The sequence below is a fragment of the Formica exsecta genome, unplaced genomic scaffold, assembly GCF_003651465.1.
Source record: "Formica exsecta isolate Colony F162 unplaced genomic scaffold, ASM365146v1 scaffold773, whole genome shotgun sequence".
In the NCBI taxonomy this organism is placed as follows: domain Eukaryota; kingdom Metazoa; phylum Arthropoda; class Insecta; order Hymenoptera; family Formicidae; genus Formica; species Formica exsecta.
Window position 1 is genome coordinate 36,360 of NW_021853541.1, and position 8,965 is coordinate 45,324.

General features: G+C 34.2%; 1 long non-coding RNA gene across 1 annotated transcript; it reads left to right on the forward strand.

The window, feature by feature from the left end:
* Positions 1-791: 791 nt before the first annotated feature.
* Positions 792-7,632, forward strand: LOC115243973. The gene is made up of 3 exons (XR_003885289.1): positions 792-820; positions 6,843-6,873; positions 7,398-7,632. It is a non-coding gene; the product is annotated as an uncharacterized LOC115243973 (long non-coding RNA).
* The last annotated feature ends 1,333 nt before the right edge of the window (positions 7,633-8,965 follow it).

The following is an 8,965-nucleotide window of genomic DNA, read 5'->3' on the forward strand; positions in this document are numbered from 1 at the left end:
CCTTGTGAGACTGAGTATATTGCAGCCAGTGATGCAACAAAAGAAGTCATTTGGCTAAAACGTCTTCTGGAATCGGTGGGAGCTGCCAACGAAGGACCAATACCAATGAATGTGGACAATCAGGGGGCTATAAAATTAATTAAAAATCCTGAATTCCACAGAAGAACAAAACACATAGAAGTACGTTTTTATTTTATTCGGGAAAAATACGAAGATGGAGAAATTGCAGTCAAATATGTATCATCATCAGACCAATTGGCTGACATTTTTAAGGCTCTTCCAAAGGAATCTTTTGTTCGGCTACGTGGTCAGTTACAAATAGAAGATATGACCGCAAAGTTCTTAACTGGTGGGAGTGTTGAGGATAAACACTTTCAGTTTTCGTACTTTGCTCATATGTCTGGTGCTGCTATATGCTTGTTTCCAATAGGACCAATAGGTCGTAGATGGCGTACGTGTTCTTGGTATAGTAGCGTTTTTCTATATTTTCTTTTATCTATGCTTTTTGTCTTTGGTCGAACGTCGAACAAGTTAACATTGCCCTAAATATATTTCGTTACGTTTTGTGCTGTTCTTAAATATATGTATTATCTCTTTATTGGCATAAAAGGATCGTTATTATTTTAACCTCACAACAACAACATTTCGGTATAACCGACAAAGGAAAGAATGAAGTCTAGGAAATTCTGGAGTATAATTGATTTCCAACACACGTGCGTATCAGGCGAATGACTCTGAACGACTGATGTCGATCGATACTAGATCGCGCACGATATTGAACGTGGGATTGATAGCAGAGCCGCTGTTATCATTTTGGGCGGTGAATATTAAATGCCAATAAAGTATGATTAGTTTATTTCAACAAATTTAATTGTGATGGTGCTTCAATATCTCTAAGTTCAACAAGTCTATTTTGGCCATTGCTTGTAGTAATTAATGCTAATTTTCATACAGAACCTTCCTTAGTGGGACTTTTTCACGGTTATTCAAAACCTACAGATGCAAATACTTTTCTTCTTTCATTTGTAGATAAAATGGAAAATATTCAAAAAATAATATAGTTATCGAGGGGAAAAAATTGCCGTAGTTTTAAATGCAATTATTTGCGATGCTCCTGCAAGAGCATTTATTACTTATATACTAAATATCACAGAAGATATTTCGGATGTAGTAAATGCACTTAAGAGGGAGAATGGGTACCTCATATTATTTTTCCAGAAACTGATAATTGCCTTAGAGAACAGATGATTTATTCAATAATATGTAGCAGGAAGAACATCACACAAGAGAATCGATTTTAAAGCGTTTGAAAATTGGCATGGTTTCTGATATTGCGATTGATTATAAGCATTTAGTATGTTTAGGTGTAATGAAGCGATTATTAAAAATTTGGTTGAAAGGTCCTAAAGACATTAGGCTACAGCAACACAAAATAGATTCTCTTTGTACTGAATTGCTAGCTATCAAATGTTCAATTCCGTCGGAATTTGCTAGATTACCAAGAACGTTACATATTATTGATCGTTGGAAAGCAACTGAATGTCGTTAGTTCCTTTTATATACAGGACTTGTTTTAAAACCGATTTTATCAAAACGTAACTATACTCACTTTCTTGCACTTAGTATCGCAATAAGAATTTTATGCGATTCAAATTTATGTCGTGTTCTAAATGATTATGCAAATTCTTTACTAAAGTGGTTTGTAATTCAATATAAAGAATTATATGGGATTCGTTATATTTCATACAATGTACATAAACTCGTACATCTTGCGAGTGAAGTAAAAAGATTCGGCTGTTTAGATAATTTTAGCTGTTTTAAATTTAAAAACTATATTAAAAATATTAAAAGTAAAATACAAAATTCGCCTAAACCTTTAGAACAAGTTTTAAATTGCATACGTGAAGAAAATTCTTTTCCAGTTATTAAAAAACATAAAAAATATATCTTAATGTAATTTGATCAAAAAAATCATCCAGAATTTTAAAAGCTGAATATGATAAATTTGTATTGTATTGTAATAGTAACGATAACTGTTGTCTTTTGCTTGACTCTATTATCCTAGCAGTAACCAAATTTTTTTTTTGTCGATAATAGTTTATATGTCAGTAGCAACCCAGATAGGGCCTCTGGTGGCTCAGTGCGTAGCGCGCCTGACTCACATCCCGGAGATTTCGGGTTCGATTCCCGACTCGACCCTGGCCTGCGCTTTCCCATTTTTCCTTTTCTATCACCTCCCAAAAATTCCTTCCTTCTCTCCTTCCCCAAAGAGAATTTACTCAATCAGTATATATACATAACTGAAATTTATACTCTAATATAACCTGTTGTTGACCCGAATATATTGATCTACCCTGATCATATCGGCCATTTAAATATTAAGAAAGAAAGAAAGAAGCAACCCAGATAGCCAAGAATGTTAAAATCACGTTTTGCCAAAGCTTTGCGACAAGGTGTGCTTTAATTTTGACAACAATTGTGTAGCAAACATTTGTCTTGTTTTGGTTTGTCAAAAAGTTTGAAGCAAATTGACAGCAAAATTTTTCGTCTCACGATGCTGTAAATAATAGGAAAAGGCTTGCCCGTAAATTTTACGCATAGAAGAACACGTATGATGCTAATTCACGGTGTAACACAAACTTTACGCCAATTAGTAGCAAATCTTGTTATACACGCTATAATAGCAAATTTACGACAAGAACAGAGCAAACCTTATTGTACACGATATGATAACACATTTACGAAAAGAACAAAGCAAAGTATACTCTGGCACAACGAGATGCAAAATTCACGCAAATAACAGAGTAAACCTTGCCATGCACGGCATGACAGCAAATTTACAACTTTACTTTATTACAAACTTTACAAAAATATAGTATTCTGCCGATAGTTCGTTTATTCATCGCTATGCGACGCGCTATATGCATCCATCTCGTATTTGATTTTTAGTCATGAGAAATATATAAAGCTTGCAAAGAGCAACTGGTAGAAGATTAAAAATATAATTATTTCTATCAGTTCAATTACTGATACAATCCCAACATAGGGAATTCAGATATTGGACTGATTGTTCCTCTTAGATCGGGCAGATAAATGTCTGAAAAAGTTTAAATCATCCGTTTATTGTTTACTTAAAATGTAAATAAATATATATATACAGGGTGTCCTAGACCACCCGTACACCCCTTTTCTTTCAAAAACTAAGAAATACGAGAGCGATAGCGAGACGTGAGCGAGCGGAGAGGATCCCGGCGATCGGCAGCTGCGAAGGACGGACCCGAGGGAGAGGACGTCAACGTCGCTGACCCCGTGTAACCCCCACGAGAGGAAAAGTACCGGTGAGGTTATCCTCCGCCATATCCGCCATACTCGCGATCGCGCCCGGAATCGTTTTGTTCTGTCGTCGTCGCCGTGAATTCGTACTTTGGTGTACGGGCTAAGCCCGATTCTTTGGTGTAGAATTTTGCGTCACGGCCACGTCGTCAAGCGATTCGAGCCCCGGAGCCCCGAAAGTATCGGTTTCCGCGGATCGAGACATTACCTCGCGTTTTTAATAAACCGAGTGTCGTCTCTCTGGAGATTCGGATTCCGTAGATTATATTATTCATATTTTCATCATATTATAAATTTATTTTCAATTATTCATATATTATCATCATCTCATAACTATAATAAATGTCATTTAAGACTTTGTCTGCGCAGTCGCATAGCTTCTAAACGACGCATCAAAGAACGGATTGTTTCACAAAAAATAGTCCTCTCTGCGAGATTTATCGTTTCTCACAATTTGTCACAGAAGTCCTGAATCACTCACCGCGTATAAAAAATTACCACAAATTGGCTATCACGCCATGCACAGCAAAGTTTGTTCTAATCTGGTTACAAATTTGCTATCATACCGTGCATGGCAAGGTTTGCCCTATTCTTGCCACAAATTTGCTGATTTGCTGTCATCCCGTGCACAGCAAGGTTTGTCCTGTTCTTGCCATAAATTTGCTGTCATGCCGTGCACGGCAAGGTTTGCTCTATTATTTGCGTAAAATGTGCATCATACTATTGCGACAAGCCTTGCCCGCAAAAGCTAAGCTTTTTACATAAAAGTATTACGGTAAGATTATTGAAAACTAAATATTTTACAAGATATTTTATTTTTTATATCAAAATATGTCAGATTAAAATATAAAATAACTCAAAAAGTACTTAATGAAAAATACTTTATTATAGTGTTTTGAAAAGTTCTCGAGATAAGCTACAAGAATATGCAATAAAAAGTAGAGGTTCCCATTTAAGATTTCAAAATTACCCCCCGCTCCACCCCCAGAGGGGGGCGTTAGGCGGCTAACTTTTGCGGGATGGAATTGCCCCCTCGAAAATATTGAGGGTTTATTTGGAACATTTTTTTCGTGCAATGCTTATTTTTACAGATATTTTGCAGTCTCAAGGTCGTCGCTATTGTTATCGAGGCGTGTACCGGCTCACCGCGGGCCTCGTTAAAGGAAAGATTCGAGTCATATTGCGTCAAAATGTCCATTGTTATCGAAGCAAGTTCACGATCGTGTACAAAGTGATTACCGGGGAGTTCGAGAAGTTTTCTTTAGTTGTCGTGGACGAAATAAACCCGTACGGAGAAGAATTCTCGCGACCAAGAAGTCAAGCCTTAATCGCATTAAACGCCCGGTAATTCGATACTCTTGCGCACGGTTGTGTCGATCTCCGCGGGACCATTACGATCCTTTAAGCTCATTCTACATTGATCGCATGTCGCCAGTCGCAAGCAAATCGACCAATCACAGTCGATTATTCCGTCGAATATTTGACTGTGATTGGTCGATTTGCTTGCGACTGGCGACATGCGATCAATGTAGAACGGGCTTTATTCGCGCCAAAATTACCTTTTGTCACCGAGGGTTATTACTTATAGATACGAACTGCTCTACACTACTGTTTAATATCATATATTCTTGTTACTTTTCATTTACATATTGAATGTGTTATTTTAGTTCCCGTGTTCTTGACTCTCAAGATCTCTCCCGTTCTCCCGCGCCTCCCTCTCTACCCTTTTGAGTACACTGAGTAGCCGCGGATTTTGCCGTCACGTTAATTACCGGTTCCGCAATCTTTCTTTCGATGTTGCTATCGTTTTGTGTGGTGCGGCCTGCCGTACCTGCCGCCCAACTCGGTTTATTTTATGGTAAATCGGACTCTCAGGATCGCGGAATCGATACTCGAGACACGCGCCGAAGGTGTGCCGAGGGCACTGAAGAACCGCCCGCCGAATAATGAAATAATTTTTAATCGAAAATTATACGGTCACAATATATATATTATATGACAAAAACACTTACATAATTAAACATAATAATATAATTAAATAAATTTAAATAATTTAATTCGTAAAAGTTAAAATTTTATTTATATAGATATTAGACTCTATTTTACATCTTATGTAGACAATAAACGGATAATTTTAACTTTTTCGGACATTTATCTGCCCGATTTCTGAACAATCAGCTCAATATCTGAATTCTTTGTGTTGGGGTCGTATCAGAAAATTAAACTAATAAAAACAGTTATTATACCTTTAATCTTACTAGCCGCTCTTTGCAAGCTTTATATAATCATCATGTGACTAAAATTTAAATTCAGGATAGATAACTCAACGCGCGTCGCATAGCGGTAAATGAACGAACTAGCGATTACCGAATACTGTTTTTTGTAATGTTGTAATATTTTCATGAAATATTTCAATTACCAATGTTCCAATAATATCTCAACAATATTACGTTGCAACTTGCAAAATTGTAACATTCCTGCAATGTAATTGCAATGTTCTATGCTGTATGGGTGGCTATGCGAGTATCTTTTATTTGGGAACAGAGTCCGCACTGACTGACTACGCCGGTGTGTCCTGGGACTGTCATCCTTGGGTGGCAGAGTCCGGACCGGTGATGTTTTTATAAAACAAATCAATGGGTGGTGGGACTGTTCCCTGTTTAAGATAGAGTCCGCACTGGCTATGCCAATAGGTGCAGGACTATCTTCTTCTGAAAAATAAAGTCCGCACTAGCTTTATTAAAAGCTTTCTCCTTTACGTTTTGATACATCCTGTATATATATCTATATTATGTAATTCTATGTAATTCTGTATTAGATATCTTCATTTCAGGATTTAATTTTTTAATTTCAGTAGAGAGATAGATTGCATAAGCTTTTGGATATTCCCCTTTGTCTCAATATTGTTCCTATAATACGCATAATATATTGTATACACACATATTTGAATTTTCTATATGTAAAATATAAATCAAGAATATATACAACTTATTTAAAAAAAAATAGATTAAATATAGTAAATAAAAGAAGATTATGGTTTTTTGCAATATCTTTCCTAAATAGTTTCACATTTTGTGGTTGACACCTCAAAACGTGTTTCACATTTTCTAAAGCTGCATTGTAGGCTTGTGTTTTAATCAATGCAGCTGCCAAATTGTCATAAACTTTTATACTATCTTCTAATAAAATCTGCAATTCAGCATCACTAACCGACTCTTCGTCCTCATTTTGATTCAAATTTGAACTACTTTTTGTCGATGACATATTTTAATGCTCTCCGACATTATATTGCAAAAGGCAGCTTATCCATCTGAATAAATCATCAATTTTTACATTCACGTTTCTCATTGCTTTAAAAAAATAAGTTCAACCGTTATGTCAAAAAAAAAATAATTAAAAGTCTTGTCCTTAAAATATTTAGTCCAAGAAAATAAATAATCTTTATTATATAATTTATAAACAAAATTATTACCTTATTTCTCTTTTAATGCTTTATATTTCTATTTCAGGTTCTAACTCTGACGCTTTCAATTCAACTGTGTATGTAATATTTTTGATAAAATTCCCACAAGATTTGTTTTGCTATATTAATATAAACATGCTCATTGCTTAACCATTTATACATGACCTAAAAATATTAATTATGCATTAATTATTTATTATATATAAAACGCATTAATATTGTTGCGTCCGCGCGTCGATTTCGATAATACTCGAACACGCGCGACACAAACGGCACTCGCGTACCGCGACGTAAATGATTAACACTCTTTTCAAAGAACAAAAGGAATTTTAATAATAACACAGAACACACAAATGAACAAGGAACACAGAACGGGTAATAACGGTAATCGTATCTCAAATATGTCCGCCCGGAATGACATCCGTCGCGAGACTCCAGATGGCCGATCTCTCTCAAGATGTCCGCCGTTGTTTAACAACAACGCTTAGCAACGTTCTCCCGGAGACGAATACAGCAGATTCATGAATAACCGCCTTAGACGACCAGCAGGGACGCAACAATATTATATATAAAATATAAATAAACATTCACACATTTCCAGAATCAGAAGTTGCGAGTAGCCAAATCCACAGAGCCAGATTTGCAGAATGCAGAATTTGTGGATACTATAGAAATGCTTCGATATGATTTTATCATTTCATTATTCTTTATAAAGCCAATTAATAAATATGTGTATTCAATGTTGTTGTGTTTATGATATTTTTGATAGAATTTTCACAAGATTTATATTTTGTTACTTTATCATAAACCCATTGCGTAGCCATTTGTAAGTTAGCCTAAAGATATTAATTATGCATTATTTACATTTGTATATAAAATATAAATAAACATTATATACACGAATGCGCGTTCACGCATATAATTATCAGTTTATAGTTATCGAAAACATGGCCAGCCAAAATCTTCAAATATTCCTTCAATGCCTCCAAAATTATTTTCCAACAATGTATTTATCACAAATATGTTAATTGACAATGCACAGATTTATTCAAGCATTGTGTGTAAAGCATTCGGTCTATTTCGCTAATATAATTTAACTTTGCTCAATATGACATCGATTAAAAGAAATCACTTCTCTTCCTTGCACTATTCCGCGATACTCTTAAGAACCGTTAATCACTTCATCACTTTTCTTCTTGTGTTGCACTATTCCGCGATATATAAGCATATTTAATAAATCAATAAATACAAAAAACTATTTGATCTCTTCTGGTTTTATCATTTATTAGAATAAATTTTAGAAGGAATTATATACTCTGTTTAATTGTATATTTTTATTCAATAAAATGGACTTGTTTCATATTCATATTAAATATATGTGTCCATCCGCTCCGTAACAAAAAGAATTTTCTTTCCATTGCTTTTTATATTTTGATATTTATTCACTTATACAATTTATATTGTTATTATTAATTATATGATTTGTATACAGTTTAACTTCTGTATTAAAATTATATCTATAAAATACCTATATAGATTAACTTCTGTCTGTATTAAAATTATATTTATAAAAATAAAATTATATCTTATTAGAATTATATCGTGTTTTAAAACCTGTTAAGTGATTGACTCTAAGAGATTGAGCATTAAGACACGTTGTGATTGTGTCCGCTAAAATTCAATATGGTATAAGCTCTGTAAATATATACTGTTTATATAATACTTCTAAAAAAGAATTTCCTATCTATTGAATAAATCTTATCGCATTATATAAATGATACATTTTTATTAATATATTGATAATGATTTCTGATAATCTTTTGCAAATTTTTATTTCAGATCGGACACGCCAAGTATTATCTTGTATATCACTTTAATCTTAATCCTTTTCGTTCCGGATATATCTGATAAAACTTATGATTAATTTCAAAGCAAGTCGATTGGTTTGGCACGGGGCACTTTTAAATTCGAAATTGGTGTTCGATGCGATCGACGTTATTGCAGTAAAAATTAAGTAATTTTATGATTTACTATTTGTAATAAAATCCGCAATATAATAGTGCTATTTTATATATTATACGAAATATTTATTTGGGGGGAACATAATAGTGTAATCTTTTTATTTTCTCGAGAGAATCTATAATATTTCTATAAATGCAAGATTGATTT